The sequence below is a fragment of the Parambassis ranga genome, chromosome 2 (genome assembly GCF_900634625.1).
Source record: "Parambassis ranga chromosome 2, fParRan2.1, whole genome shotgun sequence".
Classification (NCBI taxonomy): domain Eukaryota; kingdom Metazoa; phylum Chordata; class Actinopteri; family Ambassidae; genus Parambassis; species Parambassis ranga.
In genome coordinates, this window is record NC_041023.1 from 17,637,190 (window position 1) to 17,660,199 (window position 23,010).

Below are 23,010 nucleotides of genomic sequence, written 5' to 3' on the forward strand. Positions count from 1 at the left end.
CAGATCACAATGTCATCTGCAAACATCATTGTCCATGGAGATCCCTGTCTGACCTCATCCGTCAACTTGTCCATCACCATAGCAAACAAAAAGGGACTCAAACCCACTGAGGGCTCTATATAGGGACTAAATATTCTCACTACACATTTAATAAAACTATGGAGGACCCAAATGCAGACAACAAAGGCTAAGAGTGTTCAACCAAAACTAACGCTGAAACAAATCCAAAAATCCAGAACAAACAAAAGCTAGAAGAACAACCAATCAAACAAAAAGAACAATAAATACTGTGAGAAGCACAGGGACCTACAAAGATAAACTCACCAAGACAAAAGTGAAGCACGCGGTTTAAAACCTCAGGGAGTGGGTGACAAGGCACAGGTGGAAACAATTGGGGTGGTGGGCGTGTAAATACATAGAGACACAAGGAAACTAGACTTTCAAAATAAAGCAGGAAACTAAACACACATGACCAAAACCAGGACAAACAGGACAGACCTTTAAAATAAATAAATAAATAAAAACAAGTAGGTTAAATTCTGTACTGACAGCTTATCTATTAAATATTTAGCATCTTTCATTTATTTTTCTAAAAATGTTTGTCATCCTTTAGAACCTGGCTGCTTGCATGTAATCCCCTCTTTCTCTTGCCCTCATTGCTTCCTGTCTTTCTCTACTGTCCACTAAAATAACTTCAATCACATCATCCATTCAGTTGAATCCCTGCAGTGTTATAATTGCAAGCCTGCCATCAGAATTGCCTCCAACATTTTCTCTCTCTCTCACACACAAAAAAGTCTGGGTCAGTAAGTCTACCGTCATTATCTTTTTAAATTCTTTGAACTTAAACAATTTTTGAATGACTTCATTTATTATTTATTAGTGTTGTTTTGCTTCTAATGGATCCTATCCTCCCTTATACAAAGCTTTGGCATCTTTCCTGAGAAGAAAGAATGGCACCGAATAGCAATAACGTCACCATCACGACATCCCCCAGTCATTACCACTACACATTATTGCTATTGTTTCATCTACCACTCTAAGAAGCATGTGTTTAATGTTGGTATAGGAGACAGGAACTGACTGGGGAAACAGCGTCCGAAGATGTTTTCCATTTGTATAATAATATGATTATCTCATAAATTGCTGTGATTGCAGCGTGCCCGCACCGATTCTCGCTGGGTGTGTTTGTTGCTTCTGTCTCTCTCTTTGTTTGTCTTTCCCACATTTGCTGTTGCCTCCCAGTTAAGCACCTTTGTATGAAGGATAAAATGCTGTGACCCTCAAAGGCACCTGATGGAGGAGGATAGCAAAAAATTTCTATTGAAACAAGAGGTCACCCACAGTGCTTGAAAAATTGGCTGCTGTGCAGCATTTTTCTGTTTTTATATCAAGATTTAGGATTTAAGAAAATTGATGCACTCATGCTGAGCGATCAAATTGAATTTTCTTTGCTGTTTTACCAACAATTACCATCATTTTTGTGAGTCTGAGATGTGTGTGCAGGTATTAACCGCAATAATGTATTGTGTGGTGTAAATTTCAGCGCAGGAAACAATACAAAGACCAACGATGATTGCAAATTCCTATACATTCACCCGAGTTTGTGTCTTATGTATCATTACACTCATGGTTTAGTTAAGGAAATAATTGTAGTGATAAACAAATAAAAAAATAGGGAAAGGAACACTAAAATAACACTTCCTAGATGTCAATGGATGAAATATGAAATTCCAGTTGAAAATCCTTATTCGTTACATAGTGGATTATGTTGAGAACAAAATAACATAAAAATTATTTTGGAGGTCTAGATTTGGAACCATACTCACAATAAAAGTGCAAAATCACATTACAGGCTGATCCAACTTGAGTGGACAAGTCAAAATGAGGCTCAGTAGTGTGTGTGGCCTCCACGTGCCTGTATGACCTCCCTACAACGCCTGGGCTCGGATGTGCTCAACTGGATTCAGGTCTGGGGAATGGGCAGGCCAGTCCATAGCATCAATGCCTTGCATTGCCACAGCTCTCATTGATGTGCCATCCTGGATGAGCGGCACTACCTGAGCAAATTGTGTGAGAAAAATGCAAAAGTGAGCAAAACATCAGGCAGAAAGGATGAGAGCAGAGAAATGGTCTGTGGTCAGCACCTGCAGAACCTCTCCTTTATAGGGCTTATCTTGATCATTACCTCTCATTTCCACCTGTTGTCTGTTCCATTTGCACAACAGCAGCTGAAACTGATTCACAATCAGTGTTGATCCTAACTGGACAGGCTGATTTCACAGAAGTGTGATTGACATGAGTTACATTGTGTTGTTTAAGACCTTGTTTACACATACACAGGTATTTTGAAAAACAGAGACTTTTCCCTTCCTTTGTGCCTTTTATTTACACATAAACAGAGTTTTAGCCTCTGTAAACGAATCTTTCTAAAAACTCCAGCAAAAGCAGAAATTTTGGAACAGCAGTATTCGCGTTTCAATGTGAACTGACACAAATGTGTTTGTTGTGCAACCTTTTTTTGTGTAGTACGGCTGCCAGAGTAGGCTGTAGTCTAGTAATGGGTAGCGTTTATATTTCTGTTGGTGTCAGCACTTTTTACGTGTTTGCATTTGCAAATACAGCTCCTCTTACTGTGTAGAGGAGCAGAGACATGTTAGGTCTCCAGGTTCAGCAATTTTGGAACAACTTCTGACAGAGAACCAGACGTCGATGAGGCTTCTGATTGGCTTGCACGGCTTTCTCCTTCTTCCTACACTGCCACCCACAGGCCTGGCGTAGTCACGGCTCTTGGGAGTGTATTTATGCAGGTTAATGTAAACGGAAACTTTTTTGAAAACGATGATGTGTGCACGATGTTTTTTTGACGGAGGGACAAAAATATTAGTTTTTCAAAATACCCGGCTATGTGCAAACGGGGTCTAAGTGTTCCCTTTATTTTTCTGAGCAGTGTATTATTATCTGTTTCTTATACAATTTTAGGCAAAGATGGTCAAGACCAGGATTTTAGGTGTGCGTCTATACAAGGTGTTACGCTATGAGTCCTCAAGGAAGCAAAGAAATGTCTAGACTTCAGTTATTTATCAGCTTTGGAAAAAAAACATATGGAAATATTATTATATTAAGAAATGTTTCATAATTCATATACATTTAATATTAAAACCCTAATGTCAGGTTGTATAAAACTCATCTCATTTGGTTATGTGCCAAAAATCCTTCAGATGTGAGTGGAAATTTTCAATAGATTACTATCACAATTAGTCAAAGTTAAAGGAGAATTTAACTCGAATGCCAACCACAATTCCCTATAGCCCTGAATCTTAAAGTGTATTAAAACTTTACAGCTGATGTAAGCATATTACATTTACTGCCACTTTGAGTGACAGGTGAGTGCAAACACACTAACACAGCTCCAGCTCTTGGTATTTTTTGATTGATTGATTGATTGATTGATTGATTTGCAGTCTACATGGCCTGTAGTAGTAACGGTTAGAGGCAGAGGCGCTATAGAGGTAGTTCTTATCACCTCTCATGTCAAATCAAAGGTGTATATAAAACTATTGATTTGGTCCTTGTGTAGCAACCTACACCATAGAAGTGCCCAAAACTGCAGTTCCTTCAGTGCATACTAGAGGCTGTTAAAATATTTACATAAACATGTTTACAGCCTGACACAAAAAAGTCTTTAGAGAATAATTATTTATGTATTTACATATAAAATGGTTTGAGTGCTTTGACTGACAGGCCACGTCAGATTAAACGCCACCACTGTTGACTTTCAAAGTGGCTCATAAGGTGACCTATAGGTGTCCATCTTTATATACAGTCTACAAGAATCAGCCTAACAACCTTTGGATACATTGTAACATTAAGTATGTACTGTATTCTTTGTATATATACCACATTCATGATCTAATTCTCAGTAAACACTTGCTCCCAGTGTCCTTTGTATAGGCAAATGGACACTGGCCATCAGGAGGTCATGTGCGTACACACAGAATGTGGCTACATAAGGCAATATCAGTGTCAATATTCATCCTCAGGCATATGATGCTACAGCAGTAACACTCACTGTGCTGAGTAATCTGATCCTCAGCTATAAAACTGGGGATCAATGTTTCCTGATTATTTTTTTAACAAGACAGCACTGTAAAAAAACTGTAAAATCAAATGAACAGAGAGAAACTGCTTTTTCTTTTCCACTTGGTTCCTTATTTAGAGAAGCAAACAAAAAAATGTGTGATTATGCAGCCCAAAGACCCCTTGCTAAGACTCACAATATCATTTTGTGTGCGCAAGTTAAAGTATTTTTATTTAGAACCTCATGAGTATTCATGTGGGTCAGTGTGCTGACCGCTCGTACTAATGCATTTTGCTCCAACATTTATTGCATTTAAATTTAGGCAAGAAAACATTAGATCATTCCAGCAGGAGCTTTCAAGCAGGAGGTACTTATTGAATTGAATCTGCTTTATTGCACACTAAAGCTGCCTCAAAGTGTCGGTGGGGCCCCCTACAAAGCCCCACATATCATTGTCTCACATTTTTATAGGTTTGCAAAGCACACATGCTCATTTGAACCATCATTTACATTCATATAACCGTTCAGTTTGCTCAGTGTAATCAGCCTCCTGCTGGTGGTCTCTTTGATTAAAACAAGTAGCGAGGCGCTTTGCTACTGTGGTTTTTCATGCTGGGTTTCTGGGGGTCACCAAGGGCTGCTAATAAGTCTCCTAGCAAAAGATTAATTGTGTTTCATTTCTTACATGTTTGATTGAATTGCACCCTGGGAACACAAATATCAGATAAATTTCACACTTGACCTGGTTTAGGAGTTGTGTGTGTGGTTCACTGTACTCGATTGATCAAATTTGGGACAAGGGTGGTCAGACAGGTCAGATTTCTACTGTAAAAAACTGATGCATTATTTCTAGTATCACTCAGAGCCACAAACCCACAACTGCACCAAAGCTTATGTTATTTGTCATCATTTGTTATGTGTTTGTTTTTAACAGGACCCAAATGCAGACAAAAAAACTAATGTTCAACCTATAGTGAGCTTTTCAACCAAACTCAAACAAGGAGATCCTAAAGGGAGGACAGGAGGACAGGAATACACAGAAGGACTTAGGAACTAGGAGGAACACAACAGAGGATCACAACAGCTTAGGGCTTTGTAACTGAAGTCAACCTATTTATTTTCGGAATGAGACACAATTGCCAAATGGGTTCTTCCACAGGTAACCCTACGCATAGGTGCTTTTAAAAGAACGTTTGATAGGTGGTCACAGTGTATATCACATGCTAAATCCAAACAACTCAGACCAATGAATCGCAGAAGAAACCCAACAAGCTGCTCAGGATATTTTGAAGCTACCAAGTGTAGCTACCAACACTTTGGTGTTAAAATCTATCAAGAAATGTATGACAACATGCTATCTATATCCCATCTGGACATCTGGATTGTGGGTTGCCAGGTTTCAGTGAGACACAGGTGGAAGTAGTATGTAGCATAATGCGTTGATGGGATTCCATAGACGATCTGGCAACTTGTAGACAGTTACATCAATATACAATCAGAGAATATGGCTCAAAGTATGACAATTAATCTAATAGCATTTAAGAGATGTACAAATTATGGGAAAAAAAACTTGGTTGGCTTAAAATACAGAAAAAACTAAAAGCATTAGAACATGGAAATCTGTAGCTGTTAGCATGATAGTAGAGCTTCAAAGTCCAAAAAATTGTTTGAAAACAAAAACTTTGTTTTCTACTTGTTGCCATTATAAGTGCCTTGATTGGCACTACTTTGAGAGAATGTCCTATTGAGATAATCCAGCAGGGTCACAAGGTAAAGTCAACACATTACAACTGCAAATTGTATTGATTATTGGTAATAATGTGTGTGTGTCAGGGGTATTAAAGACTAAGTGAACAGTTTGCTTCTGTTATTGGCCAGTCCAGTCTTTGCAAGTTTGGAAAGTGCCGAACATGCAATGATTCAACACTCTAACGTGGCAGTTCCATTAAGGATCCACCATCCATGTCATTTTGGAAATCACTAGCAATCAACCTATTCTGTCATTTATTTCTAAGGGTGTGTTAACCCTGCTACTATCGACTAAACAGCAATGTTCTCTGGGTGCCACTGGTTAGTAGTGCTGAGAATCTTTCTGAGGTCTACTAAAGTTCTAGAAAGTTGCTGTCTAGTTTTTCCAGCACTATTAATATACAAGAGAAATACTACCTTCTTCTTCTATGGAACAATGATTATTACAATTTTGGCACTCATTCCTTAATTGTACCTTTGTAAAACTCATGGTGATCAACTTTGGATTTGGACCAAATCCTGTATTGCTTTCTGTGCTGAGAGTTTGGTTGCATGAACAATGCTGTGACCTTCTGATGGATTTGGTCCCCTGGGCTCCATCTAGATAATGGATACTCACTTGTGGGCGGGTGGCTGATGTGAAAGGAATATTGATAACTGGCTGTCTGAGGAAACAAACTTCACCATAAATGCTGTTGTTAAATTTGCTGCACTGGACACACTGTAAATCAGATAACACTGTGATATGTTAAAACAGGAAGTGAAGCTGATCAGCACTATAATCCTTACTAAAGAAGAGACAAGGGCAGATGTGTAGCCATTGTGGTGCAACTTAAACATTTGCAATTTAACCTCAGCTTCTGGAAAGTATGTGACTCACAGGTTCAGTCTACCTGCTGCCATTCATACAGCAGGCTTACACCACTTCCCTGAACCTCTGTGCCTGTCTGAGTGAAAGCAAGTGTCAGTGCCAAATCAAATTATAGAAGGACCCAACAATGGGTGGGGCTTCAAAGGGAAAATTTTGGTGTAGTAAAAGTGGCAAGAGTCATGAGAAGCTTTCTTCCCGCACATATCCGTTCACATTTAAATGCATCCGTCCATCTTCCACCACTTATCGGGTCACAGTGGCAGCAGACTTCTGCTCTCCAGCCATGTCCCTCTGTTCTGCCTAGACCAGATAATACATAAAAATCCCTCCCTACAGACCCATTTGGCTCCTCCCATATGGGGAAAAAGCTCCAAAGGGAAGCATCCTTGTCAGGGAATAGAAGGAGGAGAACTGCTCAGAGGCTCTTCTTCTTTGCCCTTTACCCTGTCACAAAGGATCATGGGACCTGATTTTAGCTACTTTAATCTGCAGTAGACATTTAGCGATGATTATATAATTTAACAGAAATTGAGATGGCTTCCTCTTCACCGTTATTGTCTAGTAAACAACTGTATAATTACTTGTATTGGACCAACTTGTCCCTGTGGGTGGCACTAAGTTCATGCAGCAACCTCTAAAGGTCAAGGCTGTTCCATACTTGTTCTTTCTCTCAAAATGACATCACTTTGTTCTCGGAGCCATTCCTCTGTCCCCACTGTCACCTGCTGGTCCATCTCCAAGGCCAATGAAGAGGAAGTGAGGTAGCCCACAATCCTTTGATTGTGAAGGTGCTCTTGAAGTCCTGGACAAAAGGAGGAGTAAGCGGAAAACAGTAATGGAGGCTGGATGGCAAAGAAGGGAGTCAATCCCCATAGACATCCATGTTAAAATATCCAACTTTACAGCAGCAATAAATATATTTACAGCTTTGGTTTCTTCCCTGGGATGACATCATAGGGTGTTCATCTATATTTAGAAGTCTATGGACTGTATATGTATTCTATGGGTACACAACACCATAGAATATGAGTAGCAAACATCCTTGTCAGCCCTTAAGTGCTCTATGTTAGCATGGCTCAATTGCCTGTAGAGAATCATGACATAACTACCTACCTCCCCGCTATGTTATTGAGCCTTAAATAGGCTATTGTTTTCTACTCAACCTGTTTTCTAAAACTGAAATAAACAGACCCAGTATGTGTCCAAGTAATACACAAACACAGCCATTCAAATATTGGTATCATTGATTAGAGGCTGTCTGGAAGTCCAGACTAGGCCGTCAAGCCCTGTTGAGCTACAATAGCAGGTATCCTAATATATCTTCGTCTTAAAGAACCCTCTGAGCACAAAATAATAACGCCCCCTGTGGAAGATGCATTTCAACATATTTACATATTACAAATTTACTCGAACACAAAGTCTAATTAAAACAAAACAAAACAAAAAAAAAACACCCACAAACTGTGATGTTTGTAAGGTGACATGATGCAGAGTGAAGTGGCCACGCTTGGCCATCAAGACTATAATGTGGGGTTTATTTCCAGTGAGTGAGAGGCGTTTGAACAAATCAACACACAATAACTGCATGCACTTCACAGCGCCAACTTCGGGTAGCCATTGTTGCATGCTGAATGTCAAGTGCACCTATGGAACAGTAGGATGAATGCAGAGGTGCCAAATCATGTGGGGGTCTGTGAGTGGCAACAACAATAACTGTTCTTGTGTGTGTGTGTTACACCTCTCTTGCAAGCGAACACACACACACCGCAATAACATAGAACATTTTAATGTTTGAGGGTTGTTTTATTTCTCTTGGATGCAATAACACTGAGCTGTCGCACGACGTGACATCTGGTGGAATCCGGCTCGAACCAATAATCACACACCTGCCCTCCACACACATACACACTCAAAACACCTATGGGAACAAAAGAATGAAACACATTTTGGATGTTATGTGACTGTCTTTCAGGAGCACTTGAAGGCTGACTTTAATCCTGTTCAATGCTCCTCACACCTCCTTCTTCACTTCCTTGATGAGTCCTGCCTTGAGGTGATCCTGGCTTTGTCCCATTGACCACTGCAGCTACAAGCTTAATATGTGTGTCTTTTCCATTTCCAGCAATTAAATAAGGTTTGTAAACAAGAATGCCTGCCAGGTATAAAGCTATGCCATGTATCGATCTTTTTTTAATATTATTTTTTTTACTGCTCTGGATGTTTTATTGTTTCACTGCTGCCAAGTTGCAATTCAGCATCATGTACAAACACAGAGCCTAAAACTCAACTCAAACGTTGACATTCTGAGTGCTGTACACACACAGACACATGGCAATAACAGCTTCTTTTTAACCTGACAGGGTGTCAGGAGTGGGAGAGTCACAATCTGTGCTGGCACCCAGGCCATTGCCAACTCGGCTACATGAGATGCATCTCCAGGATGGGTGCGCATGTGTTTGAACCAAGTTATTATGTGAGGTGGTCGAGGTTGGACTAGCTGTTAAAAAAATGTCAGGGAAGCTTGTTACAGGTGGAAGAAATTGCTTTTGTAACAGCCCTCAAAGGTCATGGTCTTATATATGGAAAACTTCCTGTTTATGACGTGTCACTTGGTCAGGGTTTGAAAGTGTAAACATTAGACCCACAGACTTCAAGACTTGGAAGTGCTTGTAGCAGCAGTGGACCATATTGTTGAAGTGGCCGGAATAGGAGGAGTAACCACCACCTAAACTATGTTCTTGTGGAAGATGTGATCCCTAAACACCGCAAGCTCTCATCAAAAAGAGTGAAAGTCATCTAAATAGACTAAACTGCAAAAACAGTTGACAGCTCATTCGATTCTAACGTCTGTGTCTTCGCTAGCCGCCCTGCTTCCTGTCTTTTAACGATGTCATTGACCCTCTTTCGTGTCCAATATGTGATCAAATAGTTCATCTACCACATCTATCTATGTGGATCTGTTAAGTGAAAGCTAACAAGTGAAACTTGAGCTCAGATTTTTTTTGTCTAATGCCATTAAGTTTTGATGACACAAGCCATTTTTTACAGTAATTTCATAGTGAACACTAAAGCAAGGCACTTATACAACTACTTAGAGATAATTAGAGATGCATGCATAAAAAACTTAAAATGTGTCTTACAAATGCAACTGTAAAGAATGCTGATTGATCATTTGAAGTCTGAAACACTATGTATATATATGTTAGACTGTTAACTGGCAATTTCTACATGTATCTTTGTGTGTCCAGCTGCTGCTGTTGGCTTTCATCCTCCCTGTTCTGCTGTAGAGTATCTCCATGCAATGCTTGTTTGGCCTTATCTGTATTATCTTGTTAGCTGATATCTGTTATCTTCCTGTACATCTGTTTTTCAGCTACTGACAACCAGAAGGCGCATTCTCTGTGTGTCAATAAAATTATGGTATTATGATTACGCCCGAGGAACAGTAGGACCCATATAATAAAATAATAATTTTTTAACATTTTATTAAAATATGTATTATTATTATTAGAGTTGCTTTTGTTATAATAATAATAATAATTCATTCATTCATTAAGTCTGTAATTTTATAATAAAAAGGAACAATGTGAGTAACAGTAAAATCAGTAAAATTATATTCACACAATAGCTATGTTTAGATGCATTTTTGTTTTTTCATTCGCCACAGTTTAAAACGCAACGCTGCCACTCAACAAGCTTATTTGCCACTCAGTCGGTGGAACCGCAGTGACTTCTGCTTCCAGTGACATCACTTGCATACCCTGTATAGTGGAGTATTCCACAATGCATAATGGAAAGCACTACTAATGGCCTCCAATCAAGCATTGTGCTAATGTTATACTATAAGCCACCGTCCACCCCTCAACCTCTATCTGTAACCCTCTGGACCCTCATCTGACCTGCCATTTGTTGGTATGGCAATCCAGTTAAGCCTGACCATGCATCCTTTTAGAAAACAAAGCAAATCAACCCAATTTGGAATTCCTGTGAGAGGATGTACAGCAAGCTGACCAAGCTATTTTTATTCATATACAACACCACACCAACATACAAATGATGGCCTAAAACACATAAGGATGGCAAAAAATCCATATAAATCCAAAAATACTATATAAAAATCCAGTTGAACCTTAAGACACTGATTAAAGTATATATAGTATATATAGTAGCAAAGAAAGGGGCGGAGTCAATGGTCCTAATGGTCCTTAAAAACTACTGGTTAAGCTTGGGCATTGAAAAACAGGGTATAGGAATAGATAAAAATTTTGGTTTGGTGCCATTTTTAGCCACTATCATATCATGATGGATCTCCACCTCCATGGCTGCCTTATGATGGATTAAATATGGATGTTACAGTTTCCTGATGAGGATGGGCTCTAGCATATGTTCTGTGCTTCAGTGATACCATGAGGACAGTAGTATAGGAGTATAAATCCTTGAATGAGTAGGTGTGTCCAAAGGAGTGCCTGACAGCATACATCAGCCTGATTTATGCAGTCCTCCCCTCATCACTGAGTGAAGTCACTCTGCTGTCTGCGTGCCGTGATGTAAAGGACGAAGCCCAGACGCTATCAATCACACTCAGACAGGGAAATACGTAGGAGCTCCCCCACCGCTACTATACCAGCAGAGTGAGGAGAGGGAGGGAGGGGGTGGTCCTCATTCACCACCAAACTCTTCCTCTCTTTATCCTGCAGTACAAAAGCCAGTTTTAACCTGTTGATGCTCAGTATTGAACCCTCTCAGGTCAGGATGAAATACAGGCTGCATAATAAGAAGACCAATCAGGGTAATGAATTCAATAATAGGGCTACTGCTGCAGCTGCTGCTGCTGTTGGCTCTCAGGATGAATAGCTTATCCTCTATGATGCCAATGCATTTCCTAAATTGTCATTTACAGTAGGGTTTGAATAGGTGCGCTTTCTCACATTACATCCATTCATTCATTCCATACCCTAGAGAAGCTGCTCCCTAGTGGACACAGCAGGAAAATAAAGAATGCAAAAGAAGACGATTGATGACTCATCGTTGGCTGGATTCCAGCCTATAAAACCCTGATTTAATCTAAATGTACAGAGCATAGACACGAAGGCAAGAATGAAGGAGGGCAGGGAGGGACAGACACGGTCAATAAGACCATCATGGATCACCTAAGTGACTGATATTGGTACTAGAAGCGAAGCTATCACGTCACTGTCTGAGCAGCCTCTTTATGCACCAACAACAGCATTATGACACTGCTGAAAAATGACCATACATTCACCAGACTGTGAATAAAGATGGATGCATCCTCAGTGACATCACTGCGATTGGTTTATGAAGAGATTCCCCCGGAGAATCTGAAAGATTAAACTCCAAATTTGGGCAAAGAGGTGGAGCACAGGTGGAATTGAGGCCGGCTGCTCCAGTCGTGTACAGGACTGTGTCACTTGATCACTAATTGTTTTCTCTCAAATAAACGGAGAATATGCCTTTTGCAAAGTGTTTTTTATCCTCCTGGGGACTCGAAAACAAATACTGGACAGTATCAGCTTCCCTGTATTTGATGGGGATCAGAGCGTCCCATCTTGAAAATGCTCTACCAGCCCCGCAGCCTTATTTGGCACCTATCTTAGAAAGGCAGCCAGAGCAGAAGTATAAAAACCTGCAGTTCAAGCATGACTCAAAAGTCCTTATTTTAAAGGTCCCGTTCACACTGGGGAAATCAATCCGGCTAGAGCAGGAGTCGAGCCGTATCTGGATATATCCGGATACTTTTTTTCTGACTCTGAACAACGCGAATCCGGATATATCCAGCTTGATTTCAATCCACCTCTTAGAGGTGGATCTAGTCGGATTGGCTCAAATCTGGCTCAGGTCTGAATGCAAATTCAGCTAGCAAATCCGGCTAGCAATGTGATACTTCCGGTTCATGGGGACAGTGTCCGGGTCATGTACAAAAGCTGTATGTAAACAACTGTCGAACTACGACAGCTTTGCCCCGAGTTTATTGGGACAAAAAAACGCATGTGCACATGTGGTCCTACCGCAGCCTGAATGGACTCTGTATATTACGAAGCACCACCTAATGGTTTGGAGGACCGCAAACAAGCCGGATTGAGCACGGACACGTATGTATGATAGCCAGATTTGAAAATAGGTCTGAACTTATCCTGCTTAAAGGCTATCCAGATTCAGCCTACTCCAGCTGGATTTGACTTTCTCCAGTGTGAACTTCCTAAGAGTGAGTCAATCCCCTGTCAAAAATTGGCAACATTATGGGTGAGAAAGGCAGGTTGTGAGGCTTGGTCCTCAGATCTTTAAGCGCTTTGAGACAATTCTGATTGTAAAGATCATGGGCTGCCTTGCTTATGCCAGACTCAGCTCCTCTGCTTGTATTCCGCCTCTTTGCTTGTATGTGGATTAACAAGAAGTTTAGGTAGACTCAGATGCATTTCAACATGTGGACAGCTAGGAACATACCACACTGAGCTACCACATCGCTCCTTGGGAACATATATGATTAATGTCACATATAATTAACATACCTAATACACACACACAAATCCCTAACCTTTCAACAGCTCTCTTTGTGATGACATTCATTGGCATAATACATTCCTAGCCCCATACCCACAACTAAGTGCCTAACCCTGACAATCTAGGCCAAAAGATGATTTAAACATCCTTAAACTCAAAAGACCTGTACATAAACCAAACCAAGAACATATACCTACTTCTTTAGAGTAACCCTAAGCCCAGCCAAATGTCCTTGATTTAATGCACTCAAACGGACACACACACTGAGCACAGATCCCTTTGTCATGGTTAAACAGGCCACTGTGTTTAATTAACTTTACCAGCAGAGTTTACAAGTTCAGACAGAATTTTGATAGCAAAGGTGTAAAGAACCTGAGACTAAACAGGAATTTCAGCATTCCCATCCCCCGTCACACATTTTTCAAACTGCTACTCCACTTAAACACCTCATGGCAGATGTTCGCTCTGTCCACCTGCGCTCTCTGTCGCGCTCTCTCTGTCTGTCTGTCTCCCTCGAGCTTTGACACCTCTTTTACCATCCTCTGACAGGATGCTTCAGCCCCTTCTACGCAGCCTGTTCAATGTTTGCTGTTCTCTAAAAAAAGCTAGAGATACAGAATCACAGTGTAGAATCAGAATCAGAATCTTGTTTATTGCCAGGGGCTTGGGGCTTGTAGTTGGTGATCTGCCTCAGTCCTTTCCACACAGAGCCAGAGTCATTAGCATAGAACTGCTGCTGGTTTTCCTCAAGAATACAGTGATTTAGCACTTCTCACCTCCCTGCTAAACCTGTACTTGGCCTGTTTGTAGCTGTCTCGGTCCCCACTTCTGAAAGCAGCCTCCTTCTCTAGCCTCAGCTGTCTGAGTTTAGCTGTGAACCAGGGTTTGTCATTGTTAAAACTCACCCTGGTGGGTGTTGACACAATACTGTCCTCACAGTACTGAATATATGACGTCACAGTGACTGTATACTTATCAAGACTATCAGTAGCAGCCCTGAACACCTCCCACTCTGTTGTCTGTAAGCAGGATCAAAGCTCCTCCACAGCCTGGCTGGTCCACTTTTTAGATGTCCTCACCACAGGTTTGGAGAGCTTTAGCCTCTGTCTGTATGCAGGAATCAGGTGGACCATCACATGGTCAAGTGCAGCACGGGGCACTGCGCGATATGCCTTGCTTACTGTGGTGTAGCAGTGATCCCAAGTGTTCTCCTCTCTGGTCGGGCATTTGATCAGCTGTTTGTACTTCGGGAGTTCTTTGCTCAGATTTCCTTTATTAAAGTCACCAAGGACAATAATTAAGGAGTCCGGATATGTTTGCTCCAAACACAGTATCTGATCCGCAAGTGCGCACTGAGCCTTGTGTACGTTCGCACCGGGCGAGATGTAAACAGCGGCCAGAATGAATGACGCAAACTCACGTGGAGAGTAAAATGGCTTACAGTGAATGAATAAGTACTCCAGAGCAGGAGAGCAGTGCTGGGAGATCACAGTCACATAAGTACACCAACCACTGCTGATACAGAAACAGACACCTCCACCTTTTGTTTTACCGGAGCGTTCCTTGTGGCGATCCATTCAGAGGAGTTGGAATCCCTCCAGCTGCAGCGCGTAGTCCGGTATCTGTCCACATAGCCAGGTCTCCGTGAAGCACAAAACACAAGAAGAAAAGTCCCTGTTCCTTCTCATCAACAGTGTCAGCTCATCCATTTTGTTGCTAAGTGAGCGTACGTTAGAGACAAAAATCCCAGGTGTGCGCGTCCCACGTCTGCGGAGGCGCACCAGCTCTCTTCCCCCTGTGACGGAGTCTCACTTTTTTAACTAAAACTTGTAGTAAATCGGCAGAAGATGCTAAAAAAACTGGACATAAGTCCACAGGTGTGGTATATCTGATGTTCATGAGCTCTTCTCTCGTGTAAGAACATGCTGACGCACAGTTTACGCACAAAAACAACCAAAAAAGAGCGCAGCAAAACACCAGGGCGTCCGTACTCAGCGCCATCTTGGAAACATGCATGTCCAACTCATATTAAGACTTTGGGTTTGAACCCTTTGAGTGATAGGGATGGTGACTTACATCACAAGCTACTGCCTGCCTACATAATGTCCACTTGGACTTCCCCTTTGTTTGCAATGTAGGTGGACTATGACTCAAAACAGCTTTTAAGAAACCCACAGGGGACATCAGCATCTCTCAGATGACATCCTGATCGAACAGCTCTTATGACAAACTGTGAATTAATGTTATTATTATGGTAATATGCTCATTAACAAATTAACCTACTTGTGCTGGCTATGCAGTGCTTTCTGTTGTTTAAAGGTAGGGTAGGAGATTTAATTCTGATGCACTTTTTGTTAAATTAGTGTAACTTCTCTTTACAATCTGATAGCAAATAATTAGTTTGGCAGTTTCACATTAAAATGAAGAATATTAAACATCTGTGGAAGCTGTAAAATGCTAAAAACATCAGCCAATCTTGTGGGACAACCTTTAATTCACATGATTTCAAGGCTGCAGTTGTAACATCATATCCTGTTTTTTTGGAAGCAGGTTTCTATGGGATCAGGTGCTGAAACACTACTACTGTCAAAATCAATCAAAATCAATAATTGTTCTCAGTGTGTTATGATAACTTCCTCATATTCCTGGGTAGAGGTTTTTCCAAGCCCTGTGAATAGTTGCTCATTCTCCAAGTCCTAAACTGTATTAACTGTTATTTGGAGGCCCAGCACAGTTTACATGGCAGAGGGCACGCTTATTCGTTAACAGCAAAACAGTTTGTTTTGATCAAATCAAATGTTGCTCGAAGTTCTGTCTTTCTGTGTTCCAGATTAATTGAGTTTGACACCCCTAGAGAGTCAACAGTGCTGGAATAAGAATCTGGATCACTGACCATTAGCCTATTACTATTATTCTCAGACTCAACAAACTGATCCGAAGGGCCGGGGATGTGGTGGGGGTGGAGCTGGACTCCCTGACAGCAATGTCAGACAGAAGGATGCTGTCTAAGCTGCAGGGGATCCTGGAGAACAGCTTCCATCCTCTACACCACGTGCTGCTGAAGTGCAGGAGTACGTTCAGTGCCAGACTGATCCCTCCTAAATGCACCACTGAGCGCCACAGGAGGTCCTTCCTTCCTGTGGCCATCAAACTGTACAACACCTCCCTCTGAGATCAGAACACACTGTCTTGTAATCATATCCATATTGGATTTATTTAGACAAGATTTTACTGCACATGGTACAAGTTGTATTATATATGACTTTAGTCTTCACTTGCCAGGATTTGACTTGAATGTATATTAATGTTTAGAATTTATTAGGTTTTATTTTATATTTTTTATTTTTACGCTCACTACTTTACCTTATTTGTATTTCTGTCTTTTTTGAGTATACATGGAGCACCTGGAACAAAAGCAATTTCCCCCTGGGATCAATAAAGTATTTCTGATTCTGATTCTGATTCTGATTATACCCTAATTGTGTTTTATATAATCAATCCACATACTGTTTGAGGCATAATTGTTTTTTCGTGCTTCCCGAATGTGACACTTGTTTTTATTATTATTATTATTATTATTATTATTAATACTCATTTTCTCTTTGCAAGGTGGGGACTGGGATCTGTGGAGAAACTGAAAGGTATTGATAAAACAACAAAGCAACATTTTGTGGGTCACAATTACACAATTCACCTAGTGAGGAACATGAATGTGTGTAATCCATTAAAACGCCTGGACAGATGGTTCCACAAGGAGGTCAACTTCATTATTTAGAAGACAGGAGGATAACTTTAAGTCAAAGTATGATGCATCCTCTGGGGACCGTGCATGTCTGCACGCCTGATGACTTATGAAGGATCATTGTTGCAGTGTTTCAGCCTCTTGTAGTAAAAATAAATAAATGGATGCTTGTGGTAAGGTTATTTTTTAGATATCTTGGAAAAACATTGCAGATGCATCACTTGATTGGTTGGTAGTCAGATGATTTGCACTTTAAAAAGCCAAAGCTCAATACATTTACTTTAATCATATTTCATAATGAAAATTAAAACATAAGATAGGATAAGATAAGATAAGATAAAACTTTATTAATCCTGAAGGAAATTCTTGTGCCAGAGGTATCAAGTTACATTAATGCAGTTAAGTACAGAGTATAAGAGTATAACTGTCACTAAAATCCAAATCAGAGTACTGTACGTAGTATGAGCACAATATATGATACATGGATTACAAATATGGAGATATAAGGTGCTAAGTATACATAAATATAGTGGTAAAACATCTGCAGCATGGTCTGGCAGACGTTAAAGGACCTGAGTCTCCTTAGGAGATACAGGCGACTCTGTCCCTTCTTGTATATTGCCTCTGCGTTTGTGGACCAGTCCAGTTTGTGGTCAATGTGGACACCCAGGTATTTGTAGCTGGTACGGTAAAGGAGAACACACGCTCCTTTACCGTAATGTGTCCAGGGCTGCACCACCGGTTGTTCACGTAGAGCGCAAGTCCCCCTCCTTTCTTCCTGCTGCTCTCGGTGCAGGTCCTGTCCGCCCGTACCAACGAAAAACCGGCTAAACTCACGGTAGAGTCCGGTATGTTTTCGTGCAGCCATGTCTCTGTAAAGCACATTACAGATGCCTCACGAAACACACACTCGCTCTTTGTGAGAGATGTTAACTCTTCCATCTTGTTACACAGTGATCTAACATTACCCATAACTATAGAAGGAAGATACGGCTTGTATCTTTTTTTCCTCAGCTGTCTTCTTTTGCCCCCTCTACTTCCACATTGTTTCCTTCTTAGCTCTTTGGGGATTTCATGTCGCTGGCCATACATCCCGCTGTGCTGGAGATTCATCAGCTGATCCCTAGTGTAAACAATGGAGCCCTGGAGTGTTTCCGCCACGACCGAGATGGGGCATGATAAAAGTGCTCCAAAAGCAATGAAGATCACGAAGAAAGTCCGAAAAAGACACATTATTGCAGTGCCTGACCGCTTATACTACGATTTACTATGAAGTAGAGTGTTTAGAGTAGAAATAAATTACGAAAAACAACTTAATACACCCGCAGTGTGCGGAGCTTCTCTGGCTGGCTGCTACCTGGCCGCGCCGGAAGCTAATGGAGGCCGCGGCGGAAGCTAATATTTCCAATCCAATCCAATCCATCTTTATTTATAGAGCACTTTTTAAAAGACAACAGGGTCAGCCAAAGTGCTGTACACAGCCTATCGAGTGTGGAATAATAGACTAATAAAATAGAATAAAATGAAATAAAATAAATATAAGTTTGATAAAGCATAGGAATATAAAACCATACAATAAAAGCACCAGTCAGGAGTAAGAACAATAAAACAAGTAAAAGTCAGTTAAAAGCGAAAGTAAAAAGATATGTTTTAATTGATGACTTAAAAACCATAAAAGAATCAATCTGTCTAAGGTGCAAAGGCAGTTTGTTCCACAGTTTAGGACCTGCGACAGAGAAGGAGCGGTCCCCCCTGAGTTTTCTCTGCGTTTTTGGGATGACCAGGAGAGACTGGTCAGCTGACCTTAGAGAGCGAGTAGGGCAGTGGGGCTGGAGCATGTCAGACATGTACTGAGGGGCGAGACCATGAAGGGATTTAAAAACAAATAAGAGAATTTTAAAATCAATGCGAAAACGAAGCCAGTGCAATGACTTTAAAATCGGAGTAATGTGCTCTTGTTTCTTAGTCCCAGTTAAAAGCCGTGCAGCAGCATTCTGTACAAGCTGCAGTCGTGCAAGTGAAGCCTGGCTGAGCCCATAATAAAGTGCGTTGCAATAATCTAACTGTTTCGTAATAAAAGCATGAATTAAAATCTCAAAGTGATGCCGAGAAAGGAACGGTTTGGCTTTGGCCAGTTGCCTCAATTTTTTTCAATTTCGTGTTCGTCCTCTGAATTTGTCTGCACATTCCAATGACAAGAAGCTGTTTATCTGCTAAATTAAGGAACTAAAAAAATGTAGCTGAAAGTTGCTAAATTAGCTGCCATGTCTGAAGATCGCAATATTTAGATGTTATCATCTAATTTTAGGAATTAATCCTTTTTCTATGGTGTTAATCAGATCTCTCTGCTTCGATCAATTATTGATCAATTAATAAATATTTTCTCATTTCTGATCAATTTGAAAGAAGTAATTAATTCATTAATTACAAGCATTACACACATTAAACCCATCAAGGTCTGCTGCCCTTGCACTTAAAGGACACCCACCATACTCTTCACTACAAGTTCTACAGTTTCTTCTTTTGACACAAAGGACAGGCGCCATTTAAAAACATGCCCTTTTCTTTACGCGTTCAGAGACCAAAAGGTTCTCCCCTCTGAGATTTTTTTGTCAATACCTGATTAAAGATGTCGACAGTCTCCATTTCAAAAACAATTCTGTCTTCATGTTTTCTGTCAAGGCCTTATGTTCACGTTTAATGAAAAGAGACCATTTGCAAAAGGCCACGTCATGGCTGTTAGCTTCAGAGGTGCTATCCCAAGGCTGAGTCAAGACCAACCACCAATCAGCCATAAAGACCTTTGATTAAATGGAGTGTGCGTTGACATGGTTATCCTCCCAGATGGTTTCTGGAGGACTTCTGATCTTGGTCAGTTTCGACCTCAGCTCGCACCCTTAACAGGAGCTCCCTTTTTGATCCACAGGTATCTTCAAAGGTCAATCACATTGTCTTTTTCCCCAGCAGGAGCTAAGCCTATTAGTGTGGCTCACATCAGCAGGAACTCCTGTAGGAGTCCTTTCATAGCTGTTTCTGGAGAGAAAAAAAGTGCCCACTGTGGGGAAGGTCTGAGCATAGAGTGGTTCTACATGCTAAATGATTAAACTTTATGTCCAGTTAAAGTTCAAATATATTAAAAGGAAGCAGCAGGAATAACACATGATGGTACAAAGGAGACGAAAAGGAAAGGCTAGCTTTGCCTTCCTCACTCTGTTGTCTAACTACACATACAGAATGATATATTAATGAGAAAAGCTCCATTAGGGCTTCAGCTACATTATAATTAAATATACTGTACATATGTACAGAAAGTGGTTGGACCTGAAGTCGTGCTAAGGACAGAAGAAAACACAAGGCATAGCTAGCACACAATGTGAACTTGCCCAGTGGGACCCAATCCTCACATGTCCATTGACAGTAAAAACTATGGACAAAGCTTCCGTGACATCACCTGTTTGTTTCAGAAGAGCCGTTTTGAGGCTCAGTGGGAGGCTCTGGGACGCTCTGCCCGCCACCATGTTGGCAACGTGCAAGACGGATGAAAACTAGGAAGGTCTGGGTGTCTCTCCACCCCTGCAGCTGTAATACAACCCTATATAAATGGACAGGTTTCTTTTAAATGAATCTAAATGTGAATGCATTTTGTTAATATCTGTAATATTAGTTGGAATGATTTTCACAATAACAATAAGAAAAGATGACCTTGTATTTATCAATAGGAAATGTTCAGTAGGTTCTGTAAACTGATTGTCCTGAGTGGAACAAACAGTGGCACTTCAGTGGAAGCTCCCACTCCACTCCACCCTACCCCCCTCTAGACATACTGTTATTATATACAGTGCTGCTGGCTCCTGTTGGCTCCTGCAGCATTTCCTAATGTATATTGACATAAAAAAGTTCATTTCCTGGACACTGGTCTGCTGATCAAATACAGGCTCGGTTTATTGTTAAGACTGGAACCTGTAAGGATGAAATGTGAGAGCGATGCAGGGGGGGAAAATGTTGACTTTTGATTATAATAAGGAATTTTATTACGATACCCATATAAAAGAAAAGTTTATCACTTAACACAGGAAATTGGTGGCCTTGTTAGTTGTGTATTTAGTGGGGTCATTACGGTGGACGTTGGATCCATTCACCTTCGCCAATTATAGTACGTTAGCAGAGAAACATACTGTACGTGTTTACAGAAGGTGGACATCAAGACAAAATAAATAAATAAATAAAAATGAATTACTGAATGATCATCTTTTAAACATGAGCTGGGATCAATACGTGTCCCATACGAAACGGCCATCGATCATGTTCATCCCTAGAAGGGACACTAAAAGCCCCACTTTTGTTTATTTTAATTATTGAATATATCTACCAACTGACTTTATGTTTACAGTGTCATGAGAAGTGCTCATGTTTCCCTCCCGCTGAGCTTAAATTAAAGTAATTTACATCAGAAAATAAAGTTGACAGCGAGTGAAATAATACCCCAATTACACAATTGATATTGTGACCTTTTGCGAGGTATGACCTAATCAGGCCACAGCACATGTTTATATATATATATGCATGATAACAGCAGGTTTGTGCAGTTTAATGCAAATGATGTTGATGGTGATCTCAGCGTGGGCTCTTCTTTTTCATTAAGGAAAGGCTTGTGTTGGATTGCTCTTCTCTGAATGATCACCTTTACGCTGTGTTCTGGTAAGATTGGAGTATGAAAAGGCTCCTGAAATATCCATCCCTCCTACAGGACTTGAATTCACACGGATTTGCCTTTTTTTTTTTTTTTTTTTTTTTTACACCCTGTTTATGTATTAAACAAAAATCACATCATGCGGCGTGTACATTATCTTATAATTTGGCTCTGCTCATAGGACATAAGTATGAAAAAATAGCAGCAGCAGCAGGCAAGGGGAGATTACTGTCATAATAGGTAATGTCAGCAGGGCTGGAATCAACTGAGAAAAAAAACACTTGTAGGTTCCAAATGTCACCCTCATTCCACCCACTTTCATAACATATACACTGACTGAAATTATTTTTTTTAAACCTCCTTACTGATGTATTAGAGAAATATTGAATGAAGTTAGCATGCTAACCAGCTAGCCATGTAACATTAGTCAAAGTAGCATCCAGTCAAAAAAAAGAGAAGTATCAGTAACTGATCTAATAAAGAAATCATCCAACAACCAAATAATATGATGTCAAGAGAGCAGTGGACAATGGAGCCTTGTAAGAAAGGTAAGTGCCAAGAGGATCTGTCATTCACATGTTTACCATTCAGTTTTGGTAGCTGTCCAATGCCTTTCAAGAGATAGGGTGTGGAGCTCAATTGCAAGAAAAAATGTTAAAAAAAATCAAACCAAAAAGTTTTAGATTATAAAAACCTGTGAATTGTAGCTTCAAAACAATGTATGAACTATATTTGCGATATTAGGAAAGACAGTCCATAGCTAAAGCAACAAGGACCAACAACAACAAAAAAAAACAAAGTCCCAAAAATCCACACCCCAAAATACTAACATAGAAAATAGGGAATAAAAAGTGTACAAAGAGCCAAAAACACTGTGAACACAAGAGATACAGAGGCAAAGCCAGGAGCAAAACAGATAAACGAGGAAGACAAATGTTAGGGCAGGACTTAAATACAAAGGGTTAACACAGGTGAGAACAATCAGGGCAGAACAGGTAATCAACAAGGAGGGAAAGAGGGAAGTAATACAAGCACACAGAGGAAACAATACCTTTAAAATAAAACAGGAAGCTAAAGACACAACAGAAATAAAGCCATAACTAAAATGGTATGACGTTGATACTTCCAAGCCTTGATAGTAATGATTGTGTATGCCTGCATGTCATATGTGTGTTATATGGAATGGGACTTGTGGCAGCAGCGGAAGGGAAAATGGTTCCTTTCAAAATGTGTTTAATGTTAGCAAGGGGTGTGTTTTAAGCAAGCGGCAACCTTCAGGGCTCAGACATGAATCCAATGTGAATGTGTTAAAAATTGCAGTTCACACTGTATCCACTAGGGGCTGGAGGCAAAAGTAA